The following is a 14,842-nucleotide window of genomic DNA, read 5'->3' as shown; positions in this document are numbered from 1 at the left end:
CATTATATTTCTAGAGAAGTGGGGTTAGGTTCCACAGGTGAAGCATGGCATGGATTTTATATTTTAATAAACACATACACATGCATATATATACATCCATTATATACACATATAAGTATTCATACATACAAACAAATTCATTTAATTCTGAAAAAAAGGCTTTGAGAGCGTTGTTCCCATTCTATAAATTAGAAAGTCTAAACATAGGTTAAACTGTGGCATTACTTGTCCAGGATAGAAGCGGGATATAACTTTGGCAGCTTGACTCCATCCAGTGACCGAGCATGTACCTAGTATAGTACAATTTACAATGTCAAGGCGAGGCATAATAAAATGTCTCTTAATCCCTATAACAATAAAAAATTCCTCCTGTATAAAATAATGATTGTAAGACTAAAACTAAACAAAGCATGTTATTTGTGGATCAGCTCTAGTATCGAGGGAATATAAACTTTAGATATAGAATAAGACGATCTACATTTAAAATCTAATTTTACTACTTATTAACATTGTGGCATCAGGGTGATTTACTGAACAGCAAAACCTAGTATTTTGTGAGAGTTTGCCACTTGTGAAATTCCAGTTTAAGATTTACATCTGTCATATTATGTAATCCTCATTGAAAAAATCTGAAGTTGTTAGTACTGTTATTTTCATTTTATCCATGAGAAAACTGAGAGTAAGACAAAAAAAGAACTTTCAAGGTTACCCTAGGGAGTGGCGGGGACAAGATTTAAACCTTGCTCCAGAGACACAGCTTTTAGCTATGCTGACAGAGTTTCTCATCTTGGCGTGTGGATCTCATTTCTCTCATACGTTAAATAAGTATCAGAATCTCTACATTTATGATTGTTATGAAGCTCAATGGATAGACTTAAGATACTGCATTCTAAATACATAATGTAGCATGAGAGATCTTACAGGTTAAAAGCTCTGCAAAGGAACCTATATTCTTGCCTGCCGCCAGTTCTGCATAATTGCTTATTCTTTGAATTGGAAACAGAACTGAAGTTCTCATTATCCAAAGTGTAGAGAAAAGGCCCTGGGATGGCAGGGCTACTTTTTACAAGACATTGTTGCAGGACCTCACTGGCCTTTCTCTGAATTTACTATAAATCAAATTGAGGACTAGCCAAATTGTTGAGAAATTAACCAACTGAAAAAGCACATTCTTCTGTATTTCAAGTTATGTCTGTACTTAGAGAGCTGCACTTTAGTCTTGAAGAAATATTTTGCATGAGAGCAACTAGGCTAGATGTAATCTGTAGTATTTGCTAAAAGTAACACAGAATACTAACCCATTGCTAGAACATCACGACTTAAGGCATCAACAGCCTGAGTTTCACAAGATAACCAACTTTGGGTATGTTAAAATATAACAATGTATGTGTATCTATGCATATACTACTGCATATATATTAAAAATATATAGGTATAGAAACAAGACTATTAGTTTTCAAGTAATATGAAAGTATTAGAAACATCCATCAGGTTCTGTATTTATTCAGGAACTTCTTACAACCTCCAAGGGGATGATATGGGAATTGTCAGAGCTATGGGTTAACAGCATGGGCTTTGGAATTCCAAAAAGTGGAGAAATGATTCTCAGTTGGGGCAGTTATCAGTTACTTAACCTTCTAATCTTTATAGTTCCTGTAGCAAATTTATATAAGCAATGTCTATTTCGTAGAGTTGTTGGAGAAGTTGTGATACAAAAATTGACATATGTGAATGACATATGCCAGTCATTTAATTTTGTACTTGACTTTGGTTAGTGCACAATAAATAGTATATTTTATTATTAGAATTTTTTAATGTAAGAATATCAATTATTTTAAAAGTAAAAATGGTAGAATTACATTAATGTATTTGAATTAATAAGAATTAAAAGAAATATTAATGCATTGTTGAATAGTGGATACTTTTTGTAATTGCACTTATGATCTGACATTTTTAATCCAATGTTTATGATAAGATGGGTCTAACACCAATTCTGAGATGATAGGCTAATTAATAGTAAGAATAACTTATTAGTCATTTGAAGCAAAATTAGTAAGTCACAGTCACATCTGCATTTTGAAATTATTAGACATAGTTAATAGAAAGTTTTCAATTTAGTCTTGGCTCAAATTTTCAATGAGAAGAAATATACCTAATTATAATATTACTCACTTTTTTTTAACTCAGGTAAACATTCTGATTATCCTTTAGGAGAGAGCAGATTAAACAGTTAGGAATATTCATGGTCCTTTCTCTAAACATAAAGTTGCCACATGTAAGCATCACATGAAATCAAAACGTGTTGTCACTATTTTTGTCATGTATTTAAAATGTCAACTTACTGGCCAGTAATGTTGGTTCTGCTGAGGCACTGTGTTATAGAGTCTAAGTGCACTGGCTCTAGAGACTCACCTCTCTAATGCAGATGATAAAAATAATTACAACTGCCTCTTAGAGTTTATATTCCAGCGTACAATAAACACTCAAACATGACAGCTACTGTAAACTTTAAAGTCATCTTTAATCCTTTTCATTCTTTCACACCCCATCATGATTCCATTAGCACATTTATCAACTACAGTTTCAAAATATAGCACATCATTGAATCCATCTCATCACACCCATTGCTATCCCTCTATCTAATTTATGTTTCTCTCTCACCTTGACTACTACTAATTGGACAGCTAATTAGTCTTCCTGCTGTTGCTCTTAGCTCTAAAGTCTATTTCCACACAGTAATTATAATAGTAGTTCAATATATGAATCAAATTATCTGATTTCAATACTAAACTCCCTTCTAGACAACCTGTTTAAAAAATCTAACATTTTTACATGTGATGGTTCTCTATGGTCTTCCCCTTGCCCAATCTTTTCCAGGTTCATTGACCCTCAAATCTGTCCAGCACAGTCTCTTTCCATGGACTCTTCCTGAAGGCTTCTTTGCCTAAGCATATATAATGCTCATCTCCTCACTACCATTTAGTGATTTCTCTTTCTTTATTTTGCTTTTATTTAAAGGGTTCAGTTCATCACTACTTGTATTTCACTATGTATTTTTCTGCTATCTTTGCCTCCAGGATAAACACTCCATGGAGCCAGCAAGTTTATTTTGATGATCAATGTCCTACCTATACCTAGAGATGTGCCTGGCAAATTGTCTATTATATACAAGCATCAAATGAGTGGGTGGTCATAAGCTAGACACCATGCTAGGTGATTTGAATATATTATCTTACTTAATTTTCAAAATAGTCCTAAAAGGTGGTCTCATTCTTGCCAATATAACATCTTACACAATTGAGCCAAGAAAAGCAAATTAATTTCTGGGAGGCATGTAACACCTTACTGTGACTCAGAATATAAACCCAAATTTTAATGACTCCAGAGTGTCCACTATTTTCATTTTGCTGTGCTTCTTTTCTAATCTTTCTGAGTATATAGAAGTCAAGGAAATCTGTGACAAGCCATTATTTTACATCATAACACCTGGGTCAGTGTTATGGTTCAGATCTCCATTAGACACCATTTACAGTTTTACAAGGAGTTCATCATCTAGCCATTAATATCAAAAGACAGTACTGTTTGGTTTTGATAATATGGCATCTATCTTATTCACTCCGCTAAAATATGCAATGTAAATACTTCTTTTAAAAAATAGTGTGCAAATGTTGAGTCTGAGAACTTTAGTATTCATATTTTTCCGTAACCTTATGAACCTGGAGGCTGACTCAGTACTCTAGGGTTTTTCTTCAGATAAAACTGAGAGTTTGAAATATCCTGTTGAAATATGGCCACCATTGCATTTGCCCCCACGAGTATAAAGGTACTTCTTCTTTAGTTTTTGTCATTATATTCCATAAAGTCTTTTCATTCAAAACTAAATCAGGACACAGTATTGTGACTTTCTTAACAGCTGATTGCTTCACAGTAGACTTATTTTCAGAAACACCCAAGTGTCCTAATCCTCTATTATTGAATGAGCACTTTTACTTTAAGATAATAGTTATGTAGTGTAAGAAATGTTGACGTGGTTTGATAAAAAATTAGCACTCCCCTAGGAGATGAGTTGTGAAGCTAATGTGAATGCTTCACAGGACTGGTATATCCATAGACATAATTTTCCATTATTTTCTACTGAAACTTGTAGTAAGATAACTAATTTAAATATGTTGCACTGAAACTAGAATTTGTAAACATCCATTGTGTGGAGGATTGGTTTTCATAAATTAATTTTTGTAAACTGTCTTGAGAAATTTAGCCGATGTTCAGTACTATGGGAATATACATACCTATGTACACAGTGTATTTTTATAAGGTCAAATGACTCTTTCCTAAGCAAGTGATTATTGAATTTGGAGGAAATGAGTTCTAATATAGAAGAAGTTTGATTGATTATGGAATTGTGAGAAATTGTCATTTAATATAGGTGAACAATAATTGTACAGTCAAAATCTGAATATTTTACTATAAAGAATCTAATGACTAATGTGAAGATTAGAGATCAAAAGTCATTTTGATCAAAGGGAAAAATCAGTATAATTAAAGTTAAATGTCAGTCAAAAAATTATTTTAGATTTGTGTCTAATTATTCTGTTTATAAATAGAACAAATTCCACTGACCCCTGTATTTAGGCTAGATACAGGCTTGAACTTTTACTAAGTGAATAGGAGGGGTTTTTTTTTAGTTTTTAAAGTTGGAATTAGAAAAATATGTCATATTAACCTCGGATTGCAAAGTATGTAATCATTTTTTAAGTTGGATGGGCTATAACCATTATACATTCTAAGAAAACTCATATGTTCTTCAAACTACTTCCACAGCCTCATGATGAACTGCTGCAAAGAAATCATGTAATCTTTCAAAATTTATGTAAACAAGGAAATAATGAAATATTATATACAATCTCTTAAATTAATAAATCTTACACATTTGCAATAAAATAACCAAATGAAACTGCAAAAGGCATATATCACTATGAAAATAACATATACTCTACATTTTGACAATAACAGCCATCATAATTTAACATAATTAAAGAATATCTGTTGCTTTCGATCATAATAAATGCAGTATGAACAAAATTTTCAACGTATACTTTTCACAAGATAGTAAATTAGTTAAATAGTTTTTTCATAATGAGTTGTGGTACAGTGGTGTGAATCAACTCGAAACAGTTAAAAATTCAGCAGTTATTCCCCAATAATTACAAACTAAGTTTTTCCTATGGCTTCCAGAGAGAGCAAAATAGTTCTGAACTAAACATCCATGAAGTAGTGGCAATGAACCCAGTAACCAGTATGAAACTTTGGAATGTAAGGTTTTTTTGTTTTTGTTTTTGTTTTTGTTTTTGTTTTTTTTCCCCCAGCCACATATAAACACATTCTCTCCCTCTCTCTCTCTCCCTCCCCCCTACCCCCGTGGGTCGAGAGCTACTATCAAAGCATATTCTTCCCAGAATATTGGATTCTAAAAGCTTATAGGTTTAGCAAGGTGGTGACTGGCTGGTTTGTTTACACTGGTCTAAGACAAATGATAATTAGGAACTTCTTCCAAGATAAGAATTCCCCCATCTGGACTGTAACTAAGGCTGTTCAAGTGAAGAAATGCAATGGTGGTTGGTAGGTGTTGGTGCTGGCTTGATTTTTCCTGCAGTCCCAAACTCTCTGGAGTCTTAAAAAAGTTTAAGTGTTTTTTTGTTTGTTTGTTTTTGTTTTATTTGCATCACAACTGCTGTGTTGTGAATATTTTCAAGAGGAAATCTAAAAGGGTCAGCTAGCTTCAGCAAACCTATTTAAGAGGATTAAAAAAGAAACTTAGATTATCTACCTCTAAGATCCTTTCCAACTTGAAACTGAATTCTGTGGAGCTAACCCAAATAAAGGCTCCACAATTTTCTATCAGTATATCTTAAATAACAGAAAGGCACTGTTAAATATGTAATTCAGTGTTTCCTAAACAAGATTGTACAGAGATTTGTTGAAACATGCTGTTGCTCCAGCCTCAAAGCCAGAAATTTCTTGTTCAATAATTGTTCAATGAGGCTAAAGAATGTCTTTCTTTTTTGTATTCTCTAGACAAATATTTCAATCAAGTAAACTTGGAAAGGATTAATCTAAGCTATATATAATAGCCATGAGACTACTGAAATTCAAAAGATTTGCCTACAGTATCATCCTTTTAATATAGTTTTGTGTCAGCCTTTAAGGGGTAAAAGTGGGCTCATATAAAAGAAGACAATATTGTTTGCTTGAATGTTTATTTGTTAATAGGATCTTTGTATATAGAAGGTAAAACTCGGATGATGATACAGGGGGATGGAGGGGATGTGAAAGAAAGCACATTTTGTCTATAATCAGAAGTTAACAGAAAATTTCGATGAGAGCCAAAACACAACAAAGTTACCTAGTTTTAGGTGATAAAATATAGATGGAGAAAATGAAGTATTCTGAAACACTAAGCCAGCATTGTGGTGACTATTTTTGAGGTATATGTCATGAAAATTTTATGTTTTATAAACAAAACCTTTTAAAAGACGGTGTGCTATTTTTAATTAATAAGAATTAATAAGTATAGAAAATTCACCTGGTCCAGGTAATTTGATGAATTGGGTAGTGAGGTGAGTTAGTAAAGAGATCAAATAGGTTGAGTTTAAAGAAAATGGCAGATAAGGTAAATAAACAACTAGAACATTTTCTTTCAAGTTCAGAATATAAATTATCCTGAAAATTCTCTTCGGAGGCACTGATATAGGTTGTTTCTTTTTCTCTTTTTAATGCCTTGTATTCTGCTGGGGACATAAGCACATTTAAATCACAGATGGCTCCCCTCTTCCAACATAAATTTATAAATATAATGAAATGAGGGAAAGAGAGTCCTCCCCCAAATTTGCAGGCAACACCATGTCAAAAATGAAAATAAAAATGAGAGAAACTGTGATGTGTAAGTTGACTTTAAGTGGAGTATAGGCTATTTAAAGGATACTGTTTGTATTTCCCATTGCATGTATTTGCATTTAGAAGCAATCACTAAAACAAATGTACTTTAATACACATTTGTAAAAACGTTTTAGTAACAATAAATAAATATAGATTTCCGGCTAGCACGCATTCTCTAACTCAATGAAAACAAACTTCTTCAGTGGTTGAAAACACATAAAATAGACCAAATTTTATTTGTCTATACCCATGTTGCATTTTTTCTATAAATTTCCAAATATCTTAGCACTGTGCATCAAGCAATAATTGTTTTTAAAATAAAATAAGTGATTTAATTAATGAATTAGTAGATTTAATAATGTTCAAATTGTGAATAATTCAATTTTCTTTATTATGAAACTTTACATAAACAGTAAGACATTTTGTAATTTTTTAGTTTTATTTTTAATTGACACATAATTGTACATATTTGTGGGAGTAAATGTGGTGTTTCCACACACGTGAACACCATTTAATGATCAAATCACAGTAATTATCAAATCCATTATCTCAAATATTTATCATTTTTCTGTAGTGAGAACATTTAAAACGTTCTCTTTTAGGCTACTTTGAAGTATACAATACATTATCATTAACTATGCTGAACTTACTGTGCAGTAGAATACCAGAATTTATTCATCCTAGCTAACTATAACTTTGTACATGTAGGTTGATCAACTTCTTCAACTTTCTCTCCCTTCCTTACCATTCCCAGATTCTAGTAACCAATATTCTACCTCTACTGCTCTGAGATAAACTTTTTTGGATTCCACACGTGAGGAAAATCATGTGGTATTTGTCTTTCTGTATCTGGCTGATTTCACATAACATATGTTCCATAGGTTAATCCATGCCTTTGCAAATGACAGGATTTCCTTCTCCTTTATGGCTGAATAATATTCTCTTTTGTATACATGCAATGGAATACTATTTTTCTTATCTATTTATTTGTAGTTGGACACTTAAATTGAGTCCTATGTCTCTCTGTCATAACATGTATCACACAAAATTGTAATTTTATTTTATATATGTATTTGTACCTCTCTAATACACTTTTAAAAAATTTTGAGCATCTATGCTATGGCTTGCACTGTGTCAAGTCCTGAAGATTTCATAGTAATAAATATTAATGTGGTTCCTGGCTTTACTGAACCAGGAGGCTAAACACACGTCACACATGTGACGTATGTTTCGAAAAGGGACGTATACAATGTTAAGGATGTTTTGGACTGACAGGATACAGGTTAGGTTTGTTGTGTGTATGTGTGTGTGTGTATTATGTATTAGGATCTAGTACATTTTCTGTCATATAAAGAATAATTTGACAATATTTTAATAAATGAATGCAAAACTCAAAGCCTATCTCTCCCTACCCTTTTTTTTCCATGAATATTTTCTCTTAAATAAATTTCTGAATTAAACCTGTATTGAATATCCTTAGCTTTTGCCATTTTTCTTTTTTCAATTAAAAAAACAGCTAATTAGCATTCATAAACCATATGTCTAAGGTCTTTTAAACCCCCTCAATTATAAATAGAGAATGTTTTTACAAAGCTCTATACATTTTCCTGAGTTAAAATTCCCCCAAAAGTCTCTAATGTGATACCATAGATACACACCACAAATTAACTCTTTTTAACTATAACTATATATTTTTTTCTTATTCTGTAGGCAATTTTCATATTGCCTGGTTGCTTATTGAAACAGCTGCACAATATCTTTTCTGACATGGCCATCTCTTGCAAAAGAAATATTTTTGTTATTCTGGGTTTAACGATAAGTAGAGGAAAAATAAATAGAACATACTATCATATTGAGAATAAAATCTGGCCTTGACCGCAAGCTGTTACTCATGCTATTTAATACAGGCCTCTGTAAGTCACAAATTAAAGATAAAAAAATTTGAGAAATTAATTTAAAAAAACTGAAATGTCTAATATATTAGAAACCATGAGAGTTAAGTTTGTGAATTCCAAAGCTTACTGTGCTCATGTGCTTTCTTCTCATTAGGATTTATGAGAGTAATAGTTAAGATATTCAGACCATTACTATAGAAATAGGATGCTACAATAGAAATAAGAAAGTATTTTAAGACTAAAAGATCCACTCTACTTCAAACTCAAACATTTATAATTAGGCTTATAAAATCACTTATTTCCTCTAGGTCTTAGCTTTCTTATACATTAAATGAGTACAATAGTTGTTGTGTCTTGTTATTTACTGACTTTCAGTACTGGCTAGTGCTTGATTCAATATTATTATAGAAATAAGAAGTCATCAATAGAACACATGTTGGAGTTGTGATAAATAATTTAGATAGATTGTTTCTACTTAATCTTCTAGTGTCTTCTTGTGTGTTTGGTATTCATTTGTGGAGTGATTGTGTTTGGTAGGTAGCCTGTAGACACAAAATAGGAGGACACCATATTGTCACCTAGAGATGGGCTTACACCAGCATTTACCAGAGCCATAAAATTGATTGAGTCTTGATAGGGACAGTCAGAAACTGAAATTTCTTTTTATTTAAAAAAAAAAAAATTGATTTGGGGTCTCGCTAGGTTGCCAAGGCTGGTCTAGAACTCCTGAGCTAAACGATCCTCCCACCTCAGCCCCTCAAAGTGCTGGGATTACAGGTGTGAGCCACTGCGGTTGGCCAGAAACTGAAATTTCTTAAAAATATCTATCAAGGATTTTACTAACCTTAAACCATCTTTTACATGCCAGGCATTCTTCTAGATAGCAAAGATTCACCATCTATTTGCAGGGACAACCATGCCCGCATAGAATGTCCATGTCATTTACTCTGTGTATAATGGATTTGTGAATAAAGTGATGATACTACACTGGATGGAATAACAAGTTCTGCCAGAAGAAGAGAAAAATGGTATCGGGGAAGATTTTATAGAGGAGGAGGCATCTGAACAGAATCCTTAAAAATGAGAAGACTTTTGCCGAAAGTTAAAGCAGACAGGAGGAAGGATATTTGACAGAAAGCAACAGCATGAGTGAATTCAGAGATGTGTGAAGAAGCATGATAAAGTTGGGGAAAAAATTGTCCCAGAATCCTCCAGAGTTAGTCAACCATTCACCCAAATGCCTAAAGCACTTTGTTCCTATAACCGTGAAGCTAATTCTGGCCATCAGCCTTTTAGGGTCTTCAAGGCTGGGGCAGTTGCTGATAAAACTAGCTCTGAATCTGGCCGATGGTATATATTCAACAGGAAATTGTTGAATCAAAGTATAAGAAAAAAAAATTGTATTTAAACTGTGCTTTATGTGGGACAAGTTGAGCCAAAATGTGATGGGCTTTAAGTATTAGTTAGCAGTTTGTCTTTTATTTAAATCTGGAAAGAGAAGCCAGCCCTCAAGGAAATTTAGGGGGAACAACACAGGTTCAATGTTCTTGAGTTTCAAAAGTTGAAGAGACTTTTTCTCTAGCCTCATAACAAGACCAATTCATCGCAGTAAAATAAATGAGAGGTTTTTTTTGTTTTGTTTTTTGTTTTTTTTTTTATAAAAACAAACAAAAAACAAACAAACTTAAACTGGTCTTATACAGATATCGAATTCTTTAATAAATATTGTTAGCTTTCTACAGTTAGAAGTAAGTAAATACTATAAGTCTTTTCCCCACAACCTTCTACCAGTTTATGTTGAAACCAAATCTATGACCAAATTCTGCTACAAATTCAGTCATTTATTAAAACAAAACAAACAGGAATAAATGTTTTAAAATGACAGCATAAAACAATGCTTCCTCTTCTGTAAACTCGGTGAAGCTCCACCTCTCTGCCCTTTTATGCATTCCATCAGCACCTTGTGTAAAACATTTACCAGAAATAAACACAATAATAGTCTAGAGGCAGGATTCAATTAGTCACCCACCTGCAGTCAGGCTTCCAAGTAGCATCTGAATTAGCAAGTGGAAAGATGACTTAATAGAACCTAAGCTTAGAAAATCTTTCTTAGGAGTATAAAATCTGACTTTCCTAGATTTTTATATCCTGTTCATGTAAGGCAGGATTGCCTTTCTATATTTTCATTAAATATATATTTTTCAAATACCACTATTTTTACCAGTGGAAAAAAGATCATTTCTATCAGCCATTTCTAATTAATAAACCATTCGATGCAGACTTCAAATAAACAGGGCTTATCCCTTGTTATAGTTGCCTCTGGAGTGTTGAGTTTTGATTGATACTAACTCCTGTCTACCTCACTAATCTTCCTCTACTTCCTCATAAAAAAATCCAACTTTCAATGCATATTCTTGTTTACAATAATTGATCCGTCCTCCGAAGGTGTGGTTGTGAACAAATACATGCACACTAACTTGTCGCATTGTCTTTTTCGAAGTAGTAGATTATAGACGACAGAATAGTAAATGCCTTTTTTTTCTGCTCATGACTGTGCTAATTACTCTTCATATCTCTGTGAGATCTCTGTTCTCTTATCCTCAGGAAAATTCCTTATTTTGTCTAGTCACTTCCATGCATTTTAACAATTCATCATGGATTAAATATTAGAAAGTATCTATCATTAAAACTGTAATATTTCATTGAATTTAAAGCTGTTCCTTTTTGCCTAACTGAAGATTGATCTCTCAATTTAGAGCTGTTGCAAGGATGGAAGCAGGGGTCGGGGGATAAATTGTTACTTCATCAGGCCATCACCTTGCTTCTTTCACTTTCTCTTTTCTAGACTTTATGTTTTTCTGTCTCTTTCAGAGTTAGCAGAGAGTGGGCAGAGTATAAGCAAAATAAGACAAGAAGCCACTGTCTAACTACTTGTAGTGTTATGACCTGACACTGGTGTGGCCAGTATTTACATACAGTTATTCTCTGTCTCTCGCGCTCTCTCTCTCTCTCTCTGGGTCTCTCTCTGTCTCTCTTTCCTTTCTCCCCCTCCTCTCATATTTACAAAAAAACACTTTAATTTGATTATTTGGAAACTCCTCTTACTTCTCAATTCTGCACATGCCCTTTGGGGATATTGCATTATGCTATTCACTGGGATGGGTAATACAGCCTCCAACTGGCTTTGAACAACTCTTCTGAGACTCCTGACATATGTCTCATATATACCTCTTTAGTGTATGTTTGTTTTTTCTTAGGGGAGGAATCCCATTTGACCATGGTCATTTTAAATTTGCCTCTAACTTGCAGAAAAAAATGGTATTCTTGCCTCTCCAAATCTCAAAAGGATAAGCAGCTAAGTTTCCACTCAAACTCTCCCTTTACTTTGTATTTAGTGGCATTTACTTCTATATTTTGTATGTATAGCTTGTTCATTAAAAATCGAAAGTATTTATCATGAACACTAAAAATAAAACTAGGCACCCCTTTCTCCTACAACTTAGTGTATTAATTGAGATGATTTTTGTATTCTTCTGTCTTATTGTCATAACTTTTCAATTCTTGGAGACTCTTGTCCAGGTGTCTTGCTAATTATGTCCAGCTAATTATACTGATTTCTCGAAAGATTCACCGATTCCTTAATAGAGAGCATTAACACACCATGTGTGATCTAAGACTTTGCTGCATCCAAAATCTTAAAACCTATACTTCGATATTTCCATCAATCTTCACCAACTGAAAAATAGCCTTTGATATCTAGAATCTGTCCTGGTAATATCAGAGAGAATTTGCTGTTTTCCTACTGAACATAAGCATCTATGCAGAACATCACTTTTATAAAAGACCATTCTGTTACCAGGATGGATTAAGACAAAACAAGACCAACTTGGAACATGTCTGAAAAGAAAGAAAAACACGAACATTATTCAAACCACAAAATACTATATATTTCCCTTTCTCAGCTAAACTGAATAGCTGCCATTTCTTTATCAATTACAGTTTTAATTTCAGTCTATGCTCTCTTCCTATATAAGATTATTGAAATACTCATTTGCGTAATTACCCTCACTACCTGAAATCTTCCAATCCAGAACAAAGCTCCTCTTCCTCAAATTCTTCCACAAATAACCTAAGACTAGCCCAAACCTTGTAATAAATCATTTCTAACATCCTCTTATTGAGAAACGCCATGGTTCCTCATGGTGTGTGTGCTGCCTCTCACATAATTGACTCAACTTGTGCAATTACAAGTTTGTTTTTTCTGATCTTTGCCTAGAAGGTTGTGGCATTGTTATATCTTTACTCTTTTCCATCCAAATACGGCCCCGCCCCACAGTCCACCCCCACAGCTTACACCACAAACCCTTATATTGAAAGGACTGTCTTAAACTAAATTTCAAATTCTCAATAAATTCAAATCTTACCTTTCTACCTCTGAGACATGATTGGAGCTAGACCAAAGTGGTGTTCTCCATGTAAACAATACATTCAGCTTTCTATTATCTACAGGTTGTGTAGTGGGTATGTAACCCCCTTCTGTAACATGTATTCCGGTAGGCCCATAAGAAAACTAACACATATAATTTAAGGAGAATGGAGTAAGATCTAGTTAACACTTTATCTCAAAAATTTCTGTTGTGTGATCATATTTGTTTATAGAAATGTGTAATTGTTAAATTTACATATATATTATAAAAACACAATTCAAGTTTTTAGAATTAATCTTCTTCAACAGAGCAGTCTAACGATCTAAATTGCTCACATCATGGGCATTTTTTTTTTTTTTTTTTTTTTGGACGGAGTCTCTCTCTGTCGCCCAGACTGGAATGCAGTGGCACAATCTTCGCTCACTGCAAGCCCTGCCTCCTGGGTTCATGCCATTCTCCTGCCTCAGTCTCCCGAGTAGCTGGGACTACAGGCGCCCGCTACCATGCCCGGTTAATTTTTTGTATTTTTAGTAGAGACAGGGTTTCCCAGTGTTAGCCAGGATGGTCTCGATCTCCTGACCTCATGATCTGCCCGTCTCATCCTCTCAAAGTGCCAGAATTACAGGTATGAGCCACCACGCCCGGCTATCATGGGCATTTTTAGAACCTTACAATGGCTTCCAATTGCACTTAAAACAGAATCCTATTTCTTACTTTGGTCTACAAGATCGTAAATGATGTGACACTTTCCTGTCAATTCTCACCTCCTGACATTTCTTCCTGAGTTTGGTCTCACTGGCCATCTTTTGTCTCCTAACGCATATAAAATTTAGTCCTTCCCTCATCTCTGGCATATGCTACTTCCTCTTCATGAAAATCTCCTCCCCAAAATTGTTTTATAGATTTTTTTTTTTTTTTTAATGCAGGATGTTTAGTGTACTTTTCTGTCTTCCTGTAATACCGGTATGCAAATATTACCTTGGGGATTTTGTTTAATTAGCATATTTTGCCACTTACTTCAGTTTTTTAAAACTCTTAAGCACATTAATAAAAACTATAAAAATTATCTCACTGGGCTTCTGTAAAGTTACATTGTAAGCTAATATGACAGTTGGATCAAATTTACCAAACCATGCACCCAGAGAGCCTTGGTGAAGACCAAGGTTAAAAGCTGATTTTGAGGCAGGGCACGGTGGTTCATGCCTGTAATCCCAGCACTTTGGGAGGCTGAGGAGGGCAGATCACTTGAGGTCAGGAATTTGAGACCAGCCTAGCCAACATGGTAAAATCCCATCTCTACTAAAAATACAAAAAATAACTGGTTCTGGCGGCATGCACCTGTAATCCCAGCTATTTGGGAGGCTGAGGCAGGAGAATTGCTTGAACTCAGAAGGTGGAAGTTGCATGAGCTGAGATCATGCTACTGCATTCCAGCCTGGGCAACAGAGACTCTATCTCAAAAAAAAAAAAAAAAAAAAAGTTGATTTTTATTTATAACATCTGCCTTCAATCTTAACTTCTTTGCATGTTAAAAAATAATGAAGTAAATATATGTTCAGAGAAACTGCAATTCTTCAATTTTAT

The 14,842-nt window shown here is 33.8% G+C and overlaps 1 pseudogene; it reads right to left on the bottom strand.

Annotated features, from left to right (window-relative positions):
• Positions 1-13,022, bottom strand: part of LOC119624206 (N-acylneuraminate-9-phosphatase pseudogene) — a 130,495-nt pseudogene extending 117,473 nt beyond the window's left edge.
• Between the last annotated feature and the right edge of the window lie 1,820 nt (positions 13,023-14,842).

The sequence above is a fragment of the Chlorocebus sabaeus genome, chromosome 1 (assembly GCF_047675955.1).
Source record: "Chlorocebus sabaeus isolate Y175 chromosome 1, mChlSab1.0.hap1, whole genome shotgun sequence".
Classification (NCBI taxonomy): domain Eukaryota; kingdom Metazoa; phylum Chordata; class Mammalia; order Primates; family Cercopithecidae; genus Chlorocebus; species Chlorocebus sabaeus.
This window is presented reverse-complemented; position numbering and strand designations above follow the sequence as displayed.